Genomic DNA, 22,651 nt, shown 5'->3' on the forward strand with positions numbered 1-22,651 from the left:
TCTCTTCTCAGACTTCTTTTTGGAAGGGGGTTGGTGTTATGCTTCACAGCACTTAGCCACTGGGAAGTGTGACCTTGGTGGCCTTGGCCAGGGCCCCTGGAGCATTTCTAGAAGGTGATGCTGCTGCCTGAGCCCCACCATCTCAGGAGGATGTCACTGATTAGCCCCACCTTCACATCACAGCCACCTATCATTCATCAGCTTGTCCCCCTAAAGAGATCTTTGCTTGGTCACTTCTTTCTCCCTCTTTTTCTCGGCTGACCTGTCATTGTCCTTTACACACTTTGGTACACAATCCAAACCCTACTATTCCTTCAAGGCCAAGTTCACTTCCTCTACAAAATCTTTATTGCCAGAGGTAATAATAATAATGTAATACTGCCTTACCAACACATAATTTTTTATAGCTTTCATATACATTATTTCATTAGAATATCCTACAGTTTTGGAGCTGGAAAGCCTGAAAGGCCATCACACCATGATTTTATCGAGAAGGAAGCTAAGGTCCAGGAGGCTGAGGATACAAGATGCCAGTGCTGGTTGCAGAGTGAGAAGGAGATCCAAGGTCTCTAGACCAACCCAACCTGTGTTCTGTCCCTTAGTAACTCTGGAGGAGCCGCCCTGCCTGGAGCCTGCTTCTCCCTCTGCCTGTGTCTCTGCCTCTCTCTCTCTCTCTCTATGTGACTATCATAAATAAATAAAAAAATAAAAAATATTTTATTTATTTATTTGTTTGAGGGAGAGCATGAGCTGGGGGGAGGGAGGGATAAGTGAACTCCCACTGAGCAGGGAGCTTGAGGCAGGGCTCTATCCTCAAGGCTCCGTCCCAGGACCTGGAGATCAGAACCCCAGAGGTAGGCAGAGGCTTAACTGACTGAGCCTCCCAGGTGCCCCAGGCAGGTATTTCTGCCTCACAGCTGTGTGAGTCCCATGAGGAGGCCCAGCCCAAAGGCCTGAAGGCCAGATACCAGGGGTATCTGAAGATGTCTTTGGCCTAATCTTGGTAGAATCTTGTGCTGGTTCCCTCGCAGCGATTTCTCTCCTCTTATGGTCTTTCTCAATATCGATGACCTTTCTTCACATTCTGAGCTCCAGTTCCTCTCTGGGATCTGCCAAAAGTAGGTACTCAGGTGAATTCTCTTCTGGATCCCCTTCTTGACAGGGTCCCAAGCTACAGCAGCTGGGGGTGGCACCCACACAGTCATGACTGGGTCCCTTAATAACCTGCCTGAGAGGCTGATGTGCTCCAGCTGTCTATTTTGCTCAGACATTTCTCTAGAAGGTTCCTACTAAATGCATATTATCTGGGAAACTTTAAACTCATTGATTTGTGTGGCAAATCATAATTATCCCTAAAAAAACACAAGGGCCTGTAGAAACAAGACTTAGGAGAACCAATATTGGATTGCAGGTACTGATTAGTTGGGGTTTTGTTGTTGTTGTTGTTGTTGTTGTTGTTGTTTTTACCTGCAACACAAATGAGTTGGACTAGTCTCCTAAGATTGTTGTTACTTTTAACAACAAATATGTGCTTTTGGCATCTAGAGTCCTGTGGTAGAAGGATTAAAGAAGAGTCTCGATTCTGTACATCTGTGTAGCAGACTCATGGAACTGTGTGAGGCCTATACCACCACAGTGGGAGGCAGGCCCCAAGGTTCCCAACCAGGGGGAATAGAGGGGCTTCTCTCTTTGGGGCTTATATCTGAGCCCCAGGAAGGTTGAAGTGTTCTTTGCCAGAGTCCTGATCAGGCCAGATGGGTGGTGGGCTTGGAGAGACTGGATCTACAATGATTGTACCCATTACTGTTGTGAGGACAGCCCCATTGGATTTCCCCAGCTGAGGGGGAGGGGGAAGGAGAGGGATAGGGTCTGAATAAAGGCCAGTCTGTGTATTCCTTATGTCACTGGCAGGCAAGTGTTCTTGCCCTTTTGTTTTTTTTTTTTGTTTGTTTGTTTGTTTGTTTTTTATTTTTATTTATTTATTTATTTATTTATTTATTTATTTATTTTTAAATTTTTATTTATTTATGATAGTCACACAGAGAGAGAGAGAGAGGCAGAGACATAGGCAGAGGGAGAAGCAGGCTCCATGCACCGGGAGCCCAATGTGGGATTCAATCCCGGGTCTCCAGGATTGCGCCCTGGGCCAAAGGCAGGCGCCAAACCGCTGCGCCACCCAGGGATCCCTGTTTTGTTTTGTTTTTAAAGATTTTATTTATTTATTCATGAGAGACACAGAAAGAGAGGCAGAGACACAGGCAGAGGGAGAAGCAGGCTCCCTGCAGAGAGCCTGATTCAGGGCTGATCCCAGGACTCTGGGATCATGACCTGAGCTGAAGGCTGAGCCACCCAGGTGCCCCACCTTGTTACTTTGTTACAGATTAGAATGAAGCTCCACGGAAGGAACTTGCCTGGGGCCATGCTACTTTCCCTTTTAAGGCATCCTCTTCCAGGGCCCTGTGGCCCTGCTAGCTGCTTACCAGTGGTCTGTTGTCTCACTTTGGGGACAAGTGAGGCTGGCTTCCTCCTAGCCCCGGACCACCTGGCCTTCATTTGCCTTCAGACTCCTAGCGGCATCTCCTGACACTTCTTGGGAGTCTGCCCTCCTTCTCAGTCCATAGCCAGCCCACAGGAAGGGCGGTGTCACAGACACCTGGGAGGCACACAGCCTGTGCCATTACAAACACACCATGTGGTCCTTTTTCTTTTTGAAGCAAATTACCCCAACTGGAATGGTCCAGAATTCCTGTGTCTATCAAGCCCAAGCCTGTAGCAGTGCTATAGGTAGCAAGAATGTCTGTGTGTATGGTCACATGTCTGATGTGTCTTAACATAGAGATTGCTTCTTAGCATGACAAGACTAATAATGAGTTGTGAAAACAAAACTTAATTGTCGACAATGAAAGGAATTTCCAATTCACCACACTAGAGGAAGGATGGCTCTCTCTTCTGTTCCCTTTATAGAACAATGGATCAGTGCCAGTTAACAAGGCTCTCAGACTATGAAAGGTATGCCACAGAGTTAATTCACAAAAAGACGATCTTAGGTTCTGGACATTCTAAGGCTTTTAAAAATGTGTAATTCATTATGACTGTTTATTGTTGTAACACACATTGATTTTGTGTAGGATATCTGCACTAGTAGTTTTATATTCATCTTCTTGGAGAACCCCTCCCCTGCCCTGATGGTCTAAGTTTCCAGCCCCATGGAAGCTCAATCTGCTCCAGCCTGATGGCTACCAAAGGTGAGGAAGACTGGTGAGGAAGACTAGTGAGGGTGGAGGCAGAGAGGTTGGACAGAGGCATGGGTGGGAGGGGAAGGTAGGCCAGGGCCAGCTCCTGAGAAGGCTCAGGGGCCATGCTAAAGAAGCTGAACTCTTGTTGGGGGCCAAAGGATCTTTTAGACAGGGAAATGACAGAATGAGATTTGTGTCTTTAGATAATCCTGATGGAAGGATGTCCCTCCGGAGCATCAGCTAGCGATAAGAAGACCAATGTCTCAGATAGGGAGGGTCAGGAGAAGGGAGGGAGTTTCAGAGACTTCCAGAGAGCAGAGGAGGAATGTGTTTGGATGTGCTGGGGTGTGGGGACCAGGGGCAGAGATAGGGCTAAGGTGAGGGAAGGGGTTGGCCGAGAAGAAACTGAAGTGTGACCTGGGGTGGCTGGGAGAGTACAGATGCCTGCCATTTGAAGAGAGCCCAGAGGGAGCAGCATCTCTGAGCAGACAGTTAAGCAATGTTGAGGCCAAACAGCCTAAGTATTGACATGCAGAGCTAAAAGAATTAAATGATTTGGGTCAACACACTGTAAGTTTAATGAGCCCGATTGCATGCTGGGTGGGGATAAGGTGGAGGGACGGTGCACCCTGAACGGTGGTGATGACATGGCCTTGGGCCCAGGGAAAGGGTCACAAAACAGACTGCCCCCCTTTCATTTGACCTACACAGTATTTTATTTCATTATTTAAAAACAGGAAATGTATTCAGTGGTTCAAAAGCCAAAACATGTCAAAGGATATTTATGAAAAGAATCTCTCCCTGCTGGTAATTGGTGACCAGTTTCTTGCACATTAGAGATATTCCATAAACGTGCAGGCAAATATGTACACTTCTGCACAAATGCTTTCTGCACTTTGCTATATATCTTGAAGATAGTACAGTAAAAACTATGTCATTTTTAATAGCTGCGTATTTATCCTTTGTACAGATAGAGCAACATTTATCTTACCAGTCAGGATTGATGGTCATTGGGCTGTTTCACACACTTCCTGGGAGTGGCATCACCGAGTCAAAGGGCGTGTGTGTTTGTAATCTCGGCATACATCCACAGAACAGTTTCTAAAATTTGGGTGAGAATCTGTATTTATTATCTTCAGGCTCCTGCTCATCATGGTCCTCACTGTGCTGCATGGCCTGATGGTCATTTCATACCTTTGTGTTATCTGTCTGGCTGCAAAGACACTGGGGAAAAGAAACAAAGGTGTAAGAATGGGGGGACCATATTCCAGTCCCAGCTTCATTAGTTACTGACTGTTTTTGTGGGTAAAGCAAAAATAAGAACCATGTCCAAGTGGTTTCGAGAGAATTAAACAGGGTAATGTGCATTAAGAGTGTTATATGAAATGCTAGGTGGGTTGTGGCCAGGTGTGATGATGATGGTTGGTCTCTATCCTGGACCAGCACGAAGGAGAAGAGGATCCTGTGGGGGAAATCTTGCCCTAGCTTACACCTGCTCACACAGGTCACCTGACCCATTAGCACTGGAAGGTAGGGCAACAAAGCACAGAACAGATAAGGAAGCCGAGGAGGCCAGGGACCCTCTCTGTGTTGTTCACTGTTGGATTCCTATGCTTAGAAAACCTAGTAGGTGCTCAGTAGGCATTTGTTGAAAGAATTGGAAGACCAGATGTCACTCTGCCTTTTCTAGATGTTTCCTGACTGCTCATATGCCAGGTAGAAGTCAAATTCTTTCAATTTCTCAGTTACTCAAAGCTCATCATACTGAGTCGAACGGTAACCTCCTCCAAAAAAACCCATGCCCCTCCCCCTAGAACCTCAGGATGTAGCCTTATTTGGAAATAGTTCTTTGCAGATATAATTATTGTCATTAGGATGGGTCATAAGAGATTAGAGTAGACCCTAAATCCAATGACTAGTGTCCTCAGGGGAGGGGAGGCTGCTCAGAGGGGACAAGGTCATGTGAATCCTGAGGCAGAGACCAGAGTGACATGTCTTCAAACCAAGGGATTCTGAGAATTGCTGGCCACTACGAGAAGCCAGGAAAAGGTCTGGAACAGATCCTATTTTCAGAGCCTCCAGAAAGAACTGACTGAGCTGATATCTTGATTTTGAACCTCTGGCCTCCAGAACTGAGAAAGAACAAATTTCTGTTGTTTTAAGCCATTCAGGTTGTGGTGCTTTGTTATAGCAGCCTTAGCAAATTGATCCACCTACCCTTGATTCTGGGCCTCAGTCTTATTAGGGACTCCAAATCTCTGACAGAATGTCACACAGCCATTGAACCAGCCATACCACATGGGGAGTGGGCAGGATGGGGTTGTAAGAAATCATGGATAAACCTGGCTTGAACCTGGGCTTTACCACTAATGAACAATGCACACTATCCTGAGCATCAGCACCCTCACCGTACAAAGCAGATAGCAATATGCACACACAGACACATCACCTGCATGTACATGTCTCCCCCAACACACCACCTACACATACATGCGACACACACACACACCACTTGCACATAAACATCACATACATATAATATCTGTACATATGTTCCACACACACACACCATCTATACATACCACACACATCACCTGCACATACACACCACAGGCACGAAATACCACACACCACACACACAAACTTCATACCACACACATATAATAAACACCACACATACTAACCATATACCACACACACCACACACACCACTCACACAAACACACATATACCCCCTACGTAAATATCCCAAATGATACACATACATATCCCATATGTCACACACTCACAACACACATACACACAGTTGTTGTGAGGGTCCATGAGGTTACATGCAAGACATACAACATATAGAGGGACCTTGATAAATGTTTTCTCTGTCCTCTTTCAAACAATGAATGACGTTTATATTTCTTCTTTAACTGAAAAAGAATAATAGCACCTTATCCTTTATAATATTTTACTGTAAGCTTTAACGCAAGACAACTTTTATTGTTTAAGCAATTATTGGGACCTACAGCAGAATTTCTGAGAAACAATTTTTTGGTCTGTCAGATATCATTATTATAAAATGCAAGTACATTTAATAAACCAGGAAAGTATAACTGGGAATAAAGAGAATTCAGTACAAAGAGGTGTGTGCGCGCTCAGGGTTTGTGACAGATTTTGTGTGCAGATTGCATAATGCCCTTATAAATATTAACTGTCGGTATCAGGTTCATGTCACAGAAGAGACAGACTGACATCATCACTATTTCTGCCCCCTCAAGTAAATAAGGCAACCTATACAAAGAACAGAAATAGTTTATAGATAAAATAATCTTCTCAATTAAGTGTATTTGGAACCCTTGGCAGTTTTGTCATCTCGGCTCTTCTGTTTCTCTGAGTTATGCTATGAGTTATACTCTTTTTTTTTTAAAGATTTATTTATTTATTTATTTATTTATTTATTTATTTATTTATGATAGACATAGAGAGAGAGAGAGAGGCAGAGACACAGGAGGAGGGAGAACCAGGCTCCATGCCGGGAGCCTGACGTGGGACTCGATCCCAGGACTCCAGGATTGCGCCTTGGGCCAAAGGCAGGTGCTAAACCACTGAGCCACCCAGGGATCCCCAGTTATGAGTTATACTCTTGGTGGTTCATCCAACAGTTCTCTCCTCTGCTCCTTCTTTCTTGCTAGTAGACACTGCCTTCCACTGCAGATGTTGAAAACACCAGATAGTCATTCCTAGCCTCTCTTGCAGCTAGCTCATGGGTCTGAGAGCCAACCAAGGCCAATGGACAGTAGTGGGAACCTGCTAAAGGCCTCACTAAGGAAACAAACAAGTGGAAAGAATTTCCTTGTCTGCTTTTATTGGACTTGTGGGAAGCTAGTGCCTGGGAAGAGGCCACCATTTTATGGCTTTGAAAGAGGGAGGGGTGGCCAACAGTTAGCCTTATGAGGAGCCAGAGAAGGACCTGAAACCTCTAGAATTTTTGTTATGTGAGATAATAATGAACTTTATTTTTTTCATCCCTAGAAATGGAATATTCTGTTCATGTCTGAATGCATCTAAAATCGCAGACTTAGTGTCCAAAAACATTCCATGTTTTTTGTATATGAGCTTCTGTTTTATACCTTTATCCAATATCTTCAAATGAAACAGTCTGTTTTATAGGCCTATAATCTTAAGATTTATATAAGGTAAGGTAGGGAGGCTTGACCTAAACAATTAATGACTGTAAACCATCGACAATAGTGCATGTTTCTACTCCAAATGTACAACCTCCACTCTTATCTCCTGGTCTAGATATGTTAAATAACCTTGACTTTTTCTCTGAAATAAAACATCACATTAAGGAAGAATTAAAACTTGCATTACTTGCAGATGACATGATACAATGTACAGAAAACTCTAAAGACTCCACCAGAAAAAGTACTGGAACTGATAAATGAATTTGGTGAAGTTGTAGGATACAAAATTAATATACAAAAATTGGTTGCATTTCTACACACTAATAATAAAGCAGAATAAAGAGAATTTTAAAAAACAATACCATTTACAATTGCACCCAAAATAATAACATGCCTAAGAATAAAAACAACCAAGGAAGTAAACAACCTGTACTCTGAAAACTATATGACATTGACGAAAGAAATTGGAGACAGCACAAACAAATGGAAAGATATTCCATGCTCATGGACTGGAAAAACCAATACTGTTTAAATTTCGATTAAAAAAAAAAACCCACATAGAGGAATTCACTAATGGGTACATTGTTTCATCCATCAAGCATATATTGAATGCCTACAACACACCAGGTCATGTACTAGACCTTGGGAAAGCAAAGATGAATGAGAGTGAGCCATCGCCCTTAGGAACTCATTAGTTACTGAGGGAGACTGGGAGACAAATAGATGACATAGCCGAAAACCACACTCTTCTCAGGCAAGGTCTCGGCAGAAAACAGACGGCATCATCAGAAAGTCTAATTGAAATGAATTTAACTAACCAACTATTCAGAGTGTGGATGGCTTTCACGGAACCATCAAGAGAGGGTGCCTAGTATCTGTGAGAACTGTCACCACTCTTGGACCTGAAGGGACAGAGGGAGGTGCCATGTAGTGGAGCCCAGAGAAAGCTACAGCACCCCACCCCCAACGGGGCTTCCCCTGCCAAACCTGCATCCCTAACCAGAAGTCAAAGGGCCAAGAAGCCAAGGGAAGGTGCAAATACAAGTCAGAGTCCTGGGACACACAGGACAGGGAAAAGCAGAAAATGAGGGAGTGGTGGGGCTAGTGGAAATAACCAGTGCAATACTAAAACGTGGCTTTGTCCCAGAGCTCTTGTTTCTCTTGTTACTGACATCGATAATTTCCTATTTTAATTCTTCTAAAAGTGAGCACCCCTTTGTACTTCCATTTTTCAGAGCTTTATCTTGAGTTTTATTACAAAGGTCATCCCAATGGGAGCAGGAAAAACCTTTTCAATCTTAGAAAACATAGAACTGTGCATAGACAGCATCAACTCTAGCTTAATTACAAATTCAAGTACCCAGTGCGTGCCGCAGGCCCGAGGGGAAATGGTAAGAATTAAAGACATTCTACCAGCAGTGTGTGCATGGAAATGAGATGTGACCCCTATGACAGGGGCATGAGGAACTGGGAAAGAGGGTACTTAACCTGTTTTAGCTTTCACTCAGGGACCTTGGGCAAGACCCACTCAAAAACAGCAAACTTCATTTTACTGAGATCAACAATTCTGAGGAATAAGAACACTTAACTTTTAATGAACCCGAATCTCTTTAATCAAATCTATAATTAATTCTCATGCTACCCAGGCTTACACTGGAATCTTTAATCATTAATTCAAATTATCATCCATACGTCCTACCCTGGAAACACACTCAGACACTTGCCATGTTTTTATGGCAATATAGCAGCAGTGCAATTGGAGATCCCTTCTCTCCCAGAGAGACTGTTGACTTCTCTGACTCTGAAGAAGAAGGTGTGGATGAAATTGGCCACCCACCTTTTGCCACTGCATCTGTGAAACTGTGCACCTCTGAATCACCTGCCCCCTTTCCTAGTCCTTATCATGACTCTGTGAACTGCTCTTAAAGATCAAAGTTCTTCCTTTTCTAATTTGTGGGTTTTTTCCTATCAAAATTATATATGCACATATTTTAAAGTCAAATTGTTCCACAAGGCTTTTTATGAAAAACAGCAGAACCTCCTTAGCATGTTTCGCTCCCCCAGAGGCAACCCACTGGCCACGAGTTTAGCACATCCCTTTGTACTTCCTTTCCTATCTACAAATAACATGCCCGCGTTCCTCTTCCTGGAGCCTTCCATTTTAGGCCCTATCTGTTAACTTCCCTTTATGGAAGATGACAAGCCTGTTCTCAGAAACCCCATAACCATGGTACCCTACTTTATCCACGCGGGTTTCTCGACTTTTCATCCTCTCAATATCAATACAGTTACAACATAGTTTGGTTGTAGCAGTATTTGGTGTTTATATAATTATGCTTGCAAATGCTATTTACAGCTGAGTCACAGTATACTGTTACTTTTTCTTTCTTGCACAATACTATGTTTTCCCCAGAGCTTTTCACTGTACTGTGTGTATGCGCACATGCACTTAACTCCCTGCATATTTATTACCACCATACACCCAAACAGTATCCTTGTGTAAATCTCCTTTCTATATATCCAAACATGTGAGGATATCAGATCATTTTTTCCAAAGAAATGTCTCTGCCATGTCCTTTGTTTTCTATATTCCAATTCTTCCTCTTCTGTGGTTTTTTGGAGGATATGTAGCAGCTTCCTCAGTAATTTCTTCATGAAGTGAATTTCTTGAAATTTTGTATATCCTCAAAGGTCTTTGTTCTACCCTCACATTTAGTGGATTTTTCTGGCAAGGGATAGGATTCTAGGACAGAAATAATTTCTTCTTGGAATTTGGAAAGCATTGCTTCATTGTCTTCTAGCTTCTGAGATTGATACCAAGAAGTCTAATTAATGTCATTCTGATTTTTTTTTGTTTTTTCCAAAGCAGTTCCTTTTATTATCTTTTTAAATATAATGTCATTCTGATTCTTGATTCTTTACCTGTGAGCCACATGTTTGTCTCTGCAAGTGCTTTGAGTCTTCTCTTTGTCCCCAACACTCTGAAATTCTGATGTACTTTGGTTGTTGTAGACCATTTTCATACTTTGGACAGGATATATGGTGGGCCCTTTTCATCTAGAAAATAGCCTTCTTTGGTTTTAGGAAGGGTTCCTCTGTTATTTCTAACTAATTTCCTTCCCACTGCTTCTTGTTTTTGTTCCTATGATTCACTCATTGATTTCCTGTTACCAGGATTGATTCTCTAATTTTCTTATTTTTTCCTATCTTTAATTTTTTAAAATCTTTTTACTCTACTTTCTGGAAGATTTCTTCTACATTACCCTTCAACTTTCTTACTGGGTTTTAAGTTTCAGTTTTCATATTTTTATTTTCTCAGATTTATTTTGTACCTTCCATATTCCTTTTATACAAGATGCTCTTCTTGTTTTATGGATGTAGTGTCTTCTCTTACCTCCTCGAAGTTGTTCTTTTCTTCTGTTTGAGTGGTCTCTGCCTCTACAAGATGCTCTTTTCCTGTTGCTTTGCTTTTCATTATTGCTGGGATATACTTGACCCTGTGTATCTTGCCTGATGATCCTTGTCAGCCAATGTGTAAGAGGGGGCTGCTAAGGGTTTACTGGAAGACTTGTGGTGCTTATGGCCCACAGTCTTTCCTATAGGATGGTCAGGCTGGCCATGTCCTTAGGAGCTCCTGGGGTCAGTGTCTTAGGTATTTCTCATCACCTGGTGAGGTTTCCCAGAAAAGATACTTTGAATCTACCCGAAGGGTATATGGCCAGTTCCTATCCTAAGATGGGAAGGAGTCTGGAGTTTTGAACATTTATTTGTAAACTACCTCTTACTCTCCTGTCTCCATATCCTTCCTTCAATTGCACTTGGTGCTCCCAGACTAGATAACCTCAGTTTAGTCTCTTCAGAAAATACCTCCAGGCCACTGCTGAATCTAGCCACTTCTTAAAGAAGACTTTATCCAGTCCTCCCTCACTACCAGTCACAGGAGCACTTGCTTCCACCAGTTTTGAAGAGTTTGTGTGTGGAGAAAGTGGATCTTATAATGTAAATAAGGTTGTTTCTCAGTGTTTGACACTGCCAGCTGGGGGCATCATTTTCTCCAATCCACTAAGCCAAGTGCCACTTTTCCATTCCATTCGAACCTTCTAAGGTCTTCTCTGATTCTCTTTGCCTTTGTGGGTTTATGACTTTGAAAGACCCAGTACAGTCATCTCAGTGGGGCTTCAGGAGGGGATGGAGCCAACCTCTGGCTCAGCACTAAGACTAAGGTGATTCATTTGCCTTGGCAGCAAAATTAAAGGGGACACCAAAAAATTCAGTCATCAAGATAAATAATGTTTACTGCAATCTTTTAACAAATCAGAATTAATTCAAAAAAAATCCAGCATGAACAAAATGTCACTATTTTAAATAAAGACAAGATCAGTACGATTGGTTTTTCCTTGTGCATCGTGTTCCAATGTGGTTGAGCATGGCATTCGTGCAATTCATCCCATTTAACCAGTCCTCATGGTCTTGATATTCTTTATGACCATAACAGGCTATAAAGCTTACAAGGGGCCGCAAATTATATTTTCATTTGTCCACCATGCTTGTTACTTGAACATCCAAAGACTAAGGGCTTATCTAGCCTGGTCTGAAAGATTTTTAGGCTGAATGCTACGCTAGCATGTGGCAGAGGAACTTGGTCAGCACTGGTGTCCAGCAGGTGGAAATTCCTTCATAATAAACATCTCTTTGAAAAAAATTTGGTGAGTTAAAAGCTATATACATATGTTAACGAGACAAAGAAGCCCCAGAACTGGTGTTTTTAGATCTACCAGGACATTTGGAGCATATTTGAGGCATTAGCCAATAGCAAGGCAGCCCCCACACCTAGAAGAAAGACAACATAAATTCAGGTTTTTTACCATAATTTACGTCAGGAGTTTTTTCACAACACCCCAACCACAGGAGATTAGTGTAACCCATGCCAGGCTAAACTCAGACACCTCAATTTTTGTTTGGAAACTTCCGTGCGAATCCAAACCCTCCTCTTTCACTTAACCCTGAGGCTGTTCAACTGCATGTTTCTGGATGGTGGTAAGTGGTGAGCTCCAACTGACACCAAAACATCCTAAGAGTTCAGAAAACTCTCATTATCTGATATTATTCAGTAATTATTTGATTCTTCTAGAAAAATTACATTCTCCTTCAAATAAACTGCAGTTAAATCTCCCTCCCTGGCAGCCACATTCCTGAATACTCTTTCGCTGATATCACTCTGGATACTCTTTCAGAAGCCCCACCCTCTGGGTAGATTTTTCCCAAAAGCTTCCCACCTTACACTCAAGCAAAATAATGGGTCACATTTAAAAGCAGAGGTGCTGTTCCCAGAGGGATGTTATAAAGGTAAACTTACGTTTCTCCTGGTTCTTTGACACTCAAGAGGACAGGTATTCTAAAATTTCAAGATAATATTATTAACTTTCATCAGAAACACATTGTGCTATTAAGTGGATCCCTTGAAAAAATATGGAGGCACCTAGCTGGCAGTTCTCTGTTTTCTGAAGGAGCCGATAACCTACTTTTGCCCAGCTTTTGGAAGTGAGCGAGTGTGTGTGTGTGTGTACACGTGCGCACGCGCGTGGGCGCACACACATACTCTCTTCACCAGCAGTGAAATTTATTCGTAAGGTGCCAGGTAAGAACAAGGTATCATTATGAAGAGAAGCATTACCTCACAGTTCAGAGACTAAAATGAGACCACACCTGGAGTACTTTGTTCTGTTTCAGGAAGCTTAGTTACAGAAAGATGAGGTGGTGACTGGAGGGATGCCAGGAGAACAGAAAACAATAAAAAGATACAGGAAATCAAAGCTTCCAGAACACAAGTAAACATCTCCAGAAAACAACTATCCCCAGCTTCGATAATTCATCATTATTTAGTAAAAGTCTCAGATGTATAAGGCTTTGGGGAATGCAAAGACCTAGTCTCTTCCCTCAAAGCACAAACAATATAGAGAATAAGTGGCCAGCATAGTTGTAATATAAACAACTCAAACCTTCCAAGCCATTGTGCACACTGAGGAGGAGGGTGTTGTTTCATCACAAATATTGATTAACTTCCTGAGCTCCTGTTATACAAACATGGCGTCATCAGGCTAGATAAACAGACCTTAAGCAAGCAAGCACTCCTTCTATCTTCTACCAACAAAAGATTTTAATTGAAAAACAAAGCAAAGCCTAATGTAAAGCAGTGCTGTGATTCCAGTCACCTGAAAGTGGTGCCATGAAATGCAAGACTGCAAATAAGGTAAAAAGAGGGATGCAAAGAGAATTCCTTCTTTCTGAGATTCTGAAATAGTTATAGACATAAATTGTGGATTATAAATGGCAAACAATGATATATGAAAGATATTTAATTTGTGCCATACAGGACAATGTGGAAAATAGCTTGGGAAATGAACTTGTATCCCAGCTGTGATCGATGTTGCTAGCATTTCCTAGGCTGCTGTAACAAATGCTGGGAAAACTGGGTGGATCAGTGGTTGAGCGTCTGCCTTCGGCTCAGGTTGTGATCCCAGGATCCTGGAATAGACGGAGTTCCACATTGGGCTTCCCTGCAGGGAACCTGCTTCTCCCTCTGCCTATGTCTCTGCCTCTCTGTGTCTCTCATGAATAAATAAATAAAATCTTTAAAAACAACAAAAAACCCTCAAAAAACAAATGGCCACAAACTTGGTGGACCAAAACAACACGTATTTATTACCTTACATTTCTGTAAGTTGGTAGTCCTCACTGGGTAGAAATCAAGCTGTCAGCAAGGCTGAGCATCTTTCTGGAGGCTCTAGGGGAGAATCTGACACCTGGTGTTTTCCCACATCTAGAGGCTGCCCACATTCCTTGGTTGCTGATCCCCTCTCTGTCTTCAAAGCCGGCAGTGGTGAGTTGAGTCCTTCTCCTATTTCATCACTCTGATCGGCTGTTTCACTTGCCTCTTCCACTTCTAAGGAATATTGTGATTACCTTGGGTCCACCCAAATAATCCAGGATAATCGGCTTATTTTAAAGTCGATTTGATTGGCAACGTGAAGTCCTCTGTGTCATGTGTTATGAATTTTTTTATGTGTTATGAATTGAATTGTGTGCCCCCCAATCAAAAATGGTACATTGAAGTTCCAACTTCCAGTACCTGAGAATGTGACTTTGTTTGGAAACAGGGTCATTGAAGATGTAGTTAGTTAAAATGAAGTCACAGTAAAGTAGAGTGGGCTTCTCATCCAATATGACTGGTGTCATATAAGAAGACACAACATACAGGGAGCACACTGTGGAAATGGAAGCAAAGTGCTGTATCTACAAGCCGAGGAATGCCAGGAGCCATCACAAGTTAGAAGAGGCAAGAGAGGGTCCTCCCTTACAAGCTTCAGAGGGACTGTGGCCCTGCCAACACCTTGACTTTAGACTTCTAGCCTCCAAAAGTCCAATAAAATTAGTGCCTAATGTTTTCAGCTTATGATATTTTGTTATGGGAGCCCCTAGAGACTATTACACCATGTCAGGTAATATATTCATAGGTTCTAGGGAGGAGAATGTGAATGCCTTGGGGTGGGGTAGGCATTATTCTGCCTACCATTGTGGCCTTCAAGGAATTTTGGCTCTTGGCAATTTTCAAAAAGAAGTGTTGGTAGGAGTGCAAGTGTGTTTGGAGACGATTCTTCATTGGCCTTTTAGGTTTCTGCACATCTTGAGAGAAGAGGCACAGGATGCCTTTGTTCCAGACCCTGGTTTTCAGAATGTTTGTATGGCAAACAGCCTTGATATATGAGAACAGTGTCTACCCTTGGAGCAAGTGTGTTTTTTAGTGTCAGTAGAATAAAGAAGTATCTCCCTCCTAGGCAAAAGTCAGGTAGGCTTACTGCCCATTACAAAAGATTCAGGTTCCCTAAGTGCAGGGCGCCTCTCCTGTGCCACAGCCCATCATGGGGCCAAGCATCCTCCAGCCCTCTTGGCATCACTCTGTGGGAACTGGCACTGGGAGAACTGGTGGAAATGCTGATACTCTGGCTGCTGCTCTGGCTGGAATCTATAACCTGTCCTTTGTCTCTGACCCAGGTATCTCACATCCTCTGCCAGCACCTGGGAATCTGTGGTAGTCTAACAGGTTAGTCTGCAAGTAGGGTAAGCCTTAGACCCTTCAGTACTCGACAAAGGAAGACTCAGATAGATAACCTGGCATGTGTGGGAGAGAAGCTGCAGTGAATGGCTGTCAAAGAACAACTCTACGTAGAGGTCCAACAACCTGGCATGTGGCTCACTCTACTTCTGGCATCACTGGCTTGTGTCAACAGTTCTCTCAGTGAGGTCCCTACATCTACAGCATCAGCATCAGAATGTTGGCATCACTTGGTAATGGGTTAGCAATACAGATATTTGAGCCACATCCCAGACTCATGGCATGAGAAACAGGCTGCCTGCCCTCCTGCCATGTGGGCTTCCACAAACCCTCCAGGGATGCTGCTGTGTGCAGTTTGGGAAGCACTGGCCCTCCCTGTGGTCAGCTGTCTAGCTGCACAGCCCTCGTGTGCACACAAGGGATGTTTGCATGGGGGACACTGAAGCCTGGACTGGGGCAGGAGAAAGACTTCACATGTCCACCCTCTGGGGCTCCTCCACCTCCGTGTCGGTGGGACAGGATGCTGTCTTCTGCATTTCCCATAATGTTTGCCCTCCCCATCCTCACCTCTGGAGATCAGACCTTTAACTAAGGGAACATCCTGAAGTCATGCTGTGAAAGTTGGTCAACAGTAGCAACCATTCTCAAGGGTGCACACGGGGCTTGTCTACTTGACTGTCCCCTTGGAAAAGAAGGGTCAAGAAAAAAAAGAGGGGGGCAGGAAGAAGTGTTTCAGAGGTCTCATGGAGGCAAGGTTGGCCCCAAAGTGAAAACCGCCTGACCCGGGGTGCTGTGTGCATGCCCCATGTTGGTCCTTGCACACTGAGGCAATGAGATCCCAGGCAAAAGAGGGTGAGATGTTCTTTGTACACCTGAAGTTACCACGTGCAGGCCAGGATCCTACAGGAATCACTTAAAGACTTCATGTGGACGGGCAGGGACAAACAGATTCAACAATGCCTAGGATAAAAAATGACCATCTGGATGTCCAAGTGACTAATAGAATTTTCTTTTTCTGTCCTTGGGTACAAATTACCTTGAAAATGCTCCTTAGTTCTGTAGCTCCAGAACAGAGTGAAGGATGAACAAGATTCTTCCTGCAAAAAATAGTACAGGGGAAAAAAGAAAAAAAAAAAAAGAAAAAAGAAAAAAACGTGACAGGGATCTTAGGGGATTTTTTTCTAACCATGCTTTTCTTCCTCCCTCATTGCCAGATAAATCCCAGCCTCAAAACTATTCTATTCACTACACAGGAAGAGCTTTCAAATAGACTGGTTAATAAAACGCTGAATGCAGGAGCAACGACAACAAAAAAACCCACTTCAGTACCAAAACTAGTTTATCTATACCCTTTTGTTAGATTATCATAAATGGTTTACAACAATCGCACCTTGGCTCGAGTGGGCCGCCACCCCAGAGAGATGAGCATCAGGGTGCCTGAGCACCCCGCCCTGCAGTCTTCCCACTGGCTACATGGGTCCTGTAGCTTCCCATGAGGGGCCACAGACCACCTGGTGATGCCCAGTGGACACCTCTCATGGAATATTTAGGGAACATTTTATTAGTTTATTACCAATGGGCTTCACCACACTCCTTCCACGTGAACAGCTTTTTTTCGGGCTGAATTCTCCTGACTAGGTCAGAGTCATGTGTACGCGTTTCGAGCTACTCTTGTGGGCTGAGGTGATTCTCCCCGTGAAAGGGAAGAGCTGGGCTCCGCCAAGGTGAGTGCATTAGCTCCCACCGTGAAGAAACTGAAGACACCCGTGCCTTGGCGGGGCAGGCGGCCTGCATACAGGACAAGGCGGCGGCGGCGGGCGGCTCGTCTCAGGGCTGCAGGCCTGGCACCGAGTGGGGGCCCGGAGCAGCTGGCCCAGGTCTGTTAGCGTCCCACGGCGGAAATCCAGCGAAGCGGCCCACGAGGCCTGACAGAAGGTGTGGCGGGAGGCCCGGGTCTGCACCAGGGCCCGGGCGGGCAGAGCCTCGGAGGACAGAGGCCGCCCCTTCTCCGGGCTTGCAGTTGGGGTGAGGTGTCTGCGGAGAGCTGGGTCTCCAGACAGGGTGTCGTCAGGGTGTGTGGAAACCCGGGGGGAGGGGACCCCGACCCCTGAAGGGGCCCAGCAGCTCGGGTGCGGGGGGGGGGGGGGCTGCAAGGGGGGGGGCGTGAGAGCCCGGCCTCACCCAGGGCGCGCCGCGGGCCTCTGTGACCTGCAGCAGGCCGCGCCCCTCGCGCTCGCACGGGCTCCTCGGAGGTGGTCCCCCGTCGCCGTCCTCGCGGAGGTGAGAACCGCGTCCAGCAAACCAAACCGGTCCCCGGCTCCAGTGGGGGGGGGGGGGGGCGGGGCGGGGCCCCCACGTGCGGGGGGAGGGGCAGCTGTTCACACTCCACGTACGTACGCACGCGTCTGTGAGGCGCGACGCAGGCCCTTTCACACGCGTTTAGGAGACTGCGAAGCTCACGCTTTGGTGCCTGAGACACACGCACGAACAGACGTTGGAGCTCTCGGGCCGAAGACGACTCCCGGAACCCCCTGCGCCGGCTCCGCGCCCCCTGGCGGCGGCGCAGGGCTCGCTCCCCCCGACCCGCTCGGCTCCCCGGACTAGCCCCCGCGCGCGCGGCCCCCGCCCGCCTCCCCGTCACCCCGCGGCCCCCGCAGCACCCGAGCCGCCTTCGGGAGGAGCCTCCCCCCCCCCCCGTCCCCCGGGAGCACAGCGCCCCTCCCCCCTGCACACAGCGACCTCGGCCCCCGGAGGAGCCCCGCACCGTGGGAGCCGGTCAGGGCATCATCCCTGGAGCGGGAGCGCCCGGGCAGCTCCTGCAGAGCCGCTGAGTCTGGGGCGCTGCTACAGTCGCTATTGTCAAAACCCAAAACATCCTAAACTCCAAAATACAGCAGGCCCCCTGGGTGCGTGTTAAGGGATTGGGGGTGGGGGGGCGCTGCCTTATGGGAAGTTTCGGTTTCCTGCCCGGCACTCCTCTTCCAAATCCTCATCAGTCCATTTGGGAAGAATTTTCGAGTGTTCAGAGAAGTTATCTCCCTCCCCCTCGCCCTCTCTCCCACCCTCCCTCCCCTCTGCCCCCACTGCCTCTCTCCTCCCCTCCCCCTCCCCCCTCCCTCCCTTTCCCTGACCTCTACTATTGGATGCATATAGGACAGCGTATGGCCCCCTTGGCCGCAGGCAGCAGTCCTGTGACCCCAGGGCAGCCAGACTTTGGTTGAAGCCCACAGACGACACGACGACAGGGCAGAGAAACAGAAGGGGATCAAGTCCCCCGGGGCCTCTTTGAGCTCCCATCTTGCCAAGCCGGGCTCACCCTCCCTCTGAGCTCAGTTATATAAGATTTTGAACTTCCTGGATTGCTTAGGCCGGCTGGAGTCAGGCTTTTTAGTTTTCTTTTTAAAAATGCAGATCTTATCATGCCACACCCGGCTGAGAATCATTCCCCTCCCCCGCGACGTTCAGAATAAAGGGCCACCTCCTCCCCTGGGCTCAGGGCAGAGATCAGCGGCCCCTCCGTGCCCCGCATACCTCACTCATATTCCCTCAACTGAACTCTCTCCTCTGGCAGCACCAAACTCTCTGCACCCCCACACGCTCCAGGAGCTTCACTTTTTCACGCCTTTCAAGATATTCTCTGCTGGAATGTGCTTCCCTTGTTGTCAATTCAATGCATATTCTGTCTTCAAATTTCAATGCGTTATTTTTTTGGTACCTATTCCTGATCCCCAGGGAGCAGGAGAGTAGAAGGGTTGGAAGTACAGCTGGGGCAAGAGGAAGGGGGAGGACACTGCCAAGAATGGGGAAGATATGGGGGCACCTCTGTGGCTCAGTTAAGCGTCTGCCTTTGGCTCAGACCATGATCTCAGCATCCTGGGATTGAGCCCAAAGTCCAGCTCTCTGCTCGGCAGGGAGTCTGCTTCACCCTTTCTCTCTGCCCCTCCCCACCCTCACCCTTGCACACACACACACACACACACACACACACACTACTCTCTCTCTCCAATAAATAAAACCTTTTTAAAACGGAGAACGTATGAAAAGATAAAGGAAACATAGAAAGAAACTGAATCCTGGTCAGAGCATGTGACGTCCTGAATCAGGCTTAACCTGAAGGTGAAACTACCTTAAGACTTTAAGTCTTCTGAGCTCGTAAACTTCTGGTATAGTATAAGTTAACTGAGTTAGACTTTTGTTTGTTTGTTTGTTTGTTTCTTGAATCCAAAAGCCTACTAAAATTCCTTCCCAAAGGCCTTAGCATTCTTTGCCATGGACTGGCAGCTTTTCAGGGGCAAGAGTCATAGGTTATTTGCTTTGCCCTTCTCTAACCATTCCTTATCCATTAGAAGATACTCAGTAACAGTTCACTGAAGTTAAATAAGCTCTTCACTCTTGCAAGTTCTATATTATATTTCAACAATGCTGTCTATTAATGTTGGCAGTTCAAAAACATGCTGGATTCTAGTGAGACACAAGATTGGTTTTTTCTTTTAAGAACAAAATTGAGTGCATGCTTGACATGTCATATCTAAATTGCATTGAGGGCACAGAATAGAAATAGTAAAATTACACACTTTACAAAAACACCAATTTTTTATTTAAAATATGTAGTCCCCGATGATTTAATCTTTTTTTTTCCAGTAGGATCCAGCGTTACCCTCTATTAAGATAATTTGTTTCCTTCTCACAGCAGACCTAATTGCCACCCTGGGAGTGAGGTATGGAAAGGTTGATTCGAGATAGAGCTTCCATTCCCCTCACTGTGCCATCGTCTGCACTCACATGAAGTTCTAGCCCAGAGAAGCAGCATGGAGCTTCCTCTGAAAGGTGTTGAAGCTCAGACACTTCTCCCTCTGGCCTGCCATCCTTCCTTGGTCCTGCTGAATAAACCAGCCAACACACAGAGGTGCCATCCTCATGACCCTGCTTGGGAAAATGTATAAGGAAAAAGACATCAAGCTGTTCCAAGAGGCTAATATTTTTGGGAACACTACTAAACAGTTATTTAGCTTGGTGGCTCGGCAGTAGAAGCTTCCAGTAGCCCTTCCCATGCTCAGGGGGTCTCATGGGCAGAGCTGAGGAAAGATGGCTGGCAGGTCAGACACCAGGCACAAAGCTGCAATAACAATGTGGACCATTTGACATAATCACTCTATGGTTACTGGCTCAAGAGAAAAAAAGAGCTTGTGGCTTATGTTACTAAAATGGCAATGACTTCAGTTATGGGTGGATCCAGGTGATCAGCAGACATGCCAAGCCAGCATTGACAGCCAAGGGATTTGTCAGAAAAAAAAATACCTTTCCTTCCCTATAGTTATAGCAAATGCTGCGATGCTCCTCATTAACCCAGTGTGGATCCCTTGCTCTTCCCTGAGCCGTGATCATGATGCACAGAGGGTTGTTAGGGGGTTTTGTTTGGCCACGCCTGGGTCACTTGATAATTCCTGGTCACAGAGTATATTCATCTGCTGTGGCTGCGGTAACCAAATACCCAAAGCTGGGTGGCTTCAAACAGCAGAAATGAATGTGCGAAGTCATTGTTTTGGCAGAGTCACGTTCCTTCTAAAGCCTACAGGCAAGCATCCTGCTTTGCCTCTTTCTTGCTTCTGGTGGATGGCTGCCACTTCTTCTTGCATTCCTTGGTTTGCAGCCGCAGCAGTCTAATCCTCTGTCGTAACACGGCCTTCCCCGTGTGTTCCTTCACAGTTGTCCCTGTGTGCGTCTGTGTCTGAATGTCACCTCCCTATAAGGACCCCAGTCCTAATGATCTCCTCTTATTACCTCTGTAAAGACTCTCCTTCCAAATAAGGTCACTTTCTGAGGTAACTGAGGGTCAGGATTTCAACGTAGCATTTGCAGGGCCTGGAGGTGAATAATTCAACTTATAAACAGTAGGAAGAGTTAAAATGACTCTTGCCAATTTCCCCAAGTGTAAACTGGTTCAATAATAGCCTCCTCCTCCCTGAGCTGATGTGATGAGTCAATGACAAAATCCATGGAAAGTTATGATCCCAGGCCTGGTTCATGGTGGACACATGGTTTTTACTTTCAATACCTCTATCATGGAGCAAAATCATGCTCTACTTTTAACTTGTGTGATTTCAACTGTATATCGGGGGAGAGAGAGAGAGAGAGAATGTAAATAAATGAAAGGCATTTAGTAACAGGGGCACGTCACCCACCGTTCTACCCAGAGATTGTGGAGTGGAAGAGAAAGCTGAGCTAACTTTTGTTTCTTCAGATGGCCTGGGTCCCAGCATCACTCACAGGAATCATCTTGAAGGAATGGCTGTGCTTTTCTTCACCTTCGACACAACCACATTTGGCCAGACTTTGCTTTGTTTCCTCAAGTTAAGAAGGAACTTGTTTGTTCCTTCATTTGGCACTCAGATCCTGATGCACAGGGCTGGGAGGTGAGTGGGGGAGAGGGCTGGCATGAGGAGGCGGCCAGGCAGCCAGCGAGGACAGCCAGGAGAGCTTCTCAGGCTATCAGAGAAGCACCTTAGCCCCAAACCGAAGGACATGAAGGCCAGGAGTTCTCCCTATTACTTGAAATCTCCAGCTTCTCAGAAGTTCTATGGTAGTAATTAGAAGTTAAGGTTGGGGTTCTGGGTAGCTCAATTGGTTAACTATCTCAGCTCAGGTTTTGATCTCAGGGTCTTGAGCTCAAGCTGTGTGTTAGGCTCCATACTAGGCATGAAGAAGAAGAAGAAGAAGGAGAAGGAGAAGAAGAAGGAGGAGGGGGAGGGGGGGGGAGGAGGAGGAGGGGAAGGGGAAGGGGGAGAAGGAGAAGGAGAAGGAGAAGGAGAAGGAGAAGAAGAAGAAGAAGAAGAAGAAGAAGAAGAAGAAGAAGAAGAAGAAGAAGAAGAAGAAACTATTGTTATTAATTACTAAGTACAATGTTGATGCTGAAATAAGTCGTTCTGTGCCTGAACACTTCCAGGCCACTCAGGTCCAGCCACGACTCCCCAAAAGCTGCCCTGGGGGTCCAGGAAACACCCTGCTTGGCTGTCCTTCTGGATGCATGGGCCATAGATTATACTAGACGGTATACTTCTGCCCCCCATACCTCACATGTGGCGAGCACTGTTGCCACAGAATTGTATCTAAAAGTTAAATGAGCA

The 22,651-nt window shown here is 45.6% G+C and overlaps 1 long non-coding RNA gene across 1 annotated transcript; it reads right to left on the bottom strand.

Moving 5' to 3' along the window:
• Positions 1 to 413: 413 nt before the first annotated feature.
• LOC112669683 (uncharacterized) lies at positions 414 to 17,651 on the bottom strand. Its single transcript, XR_003142443.3, has 4 exons — positions 17,101 to 17,651; positions 16,564 to 16,624; positions 4,228 to 4,460; positions 414 to 1,109 (listed from the first exon to the last, which is right to left on the bottom strand). It is a non-coding gene; the product is annotated as an uncharacterized LOC112669683 (long non-coding RNA).
• Positions 17,652 to 22,651: the final 5,000 nt, after the last annotated feature.

Source organism: Canis lupus, chromosome 10 (genome assembly GCF_003254725.2).
Source record: "Canis lupus dingo isolate Sandy chromosome 10, ASM325472v2, whole genome shotgun sequence".
Classification (NCBI taxonomy): Eukaryota; Metazoa; Chordata; class Mammalia; order Carnivora; family Canidae; genus Canis; species Canis lupus.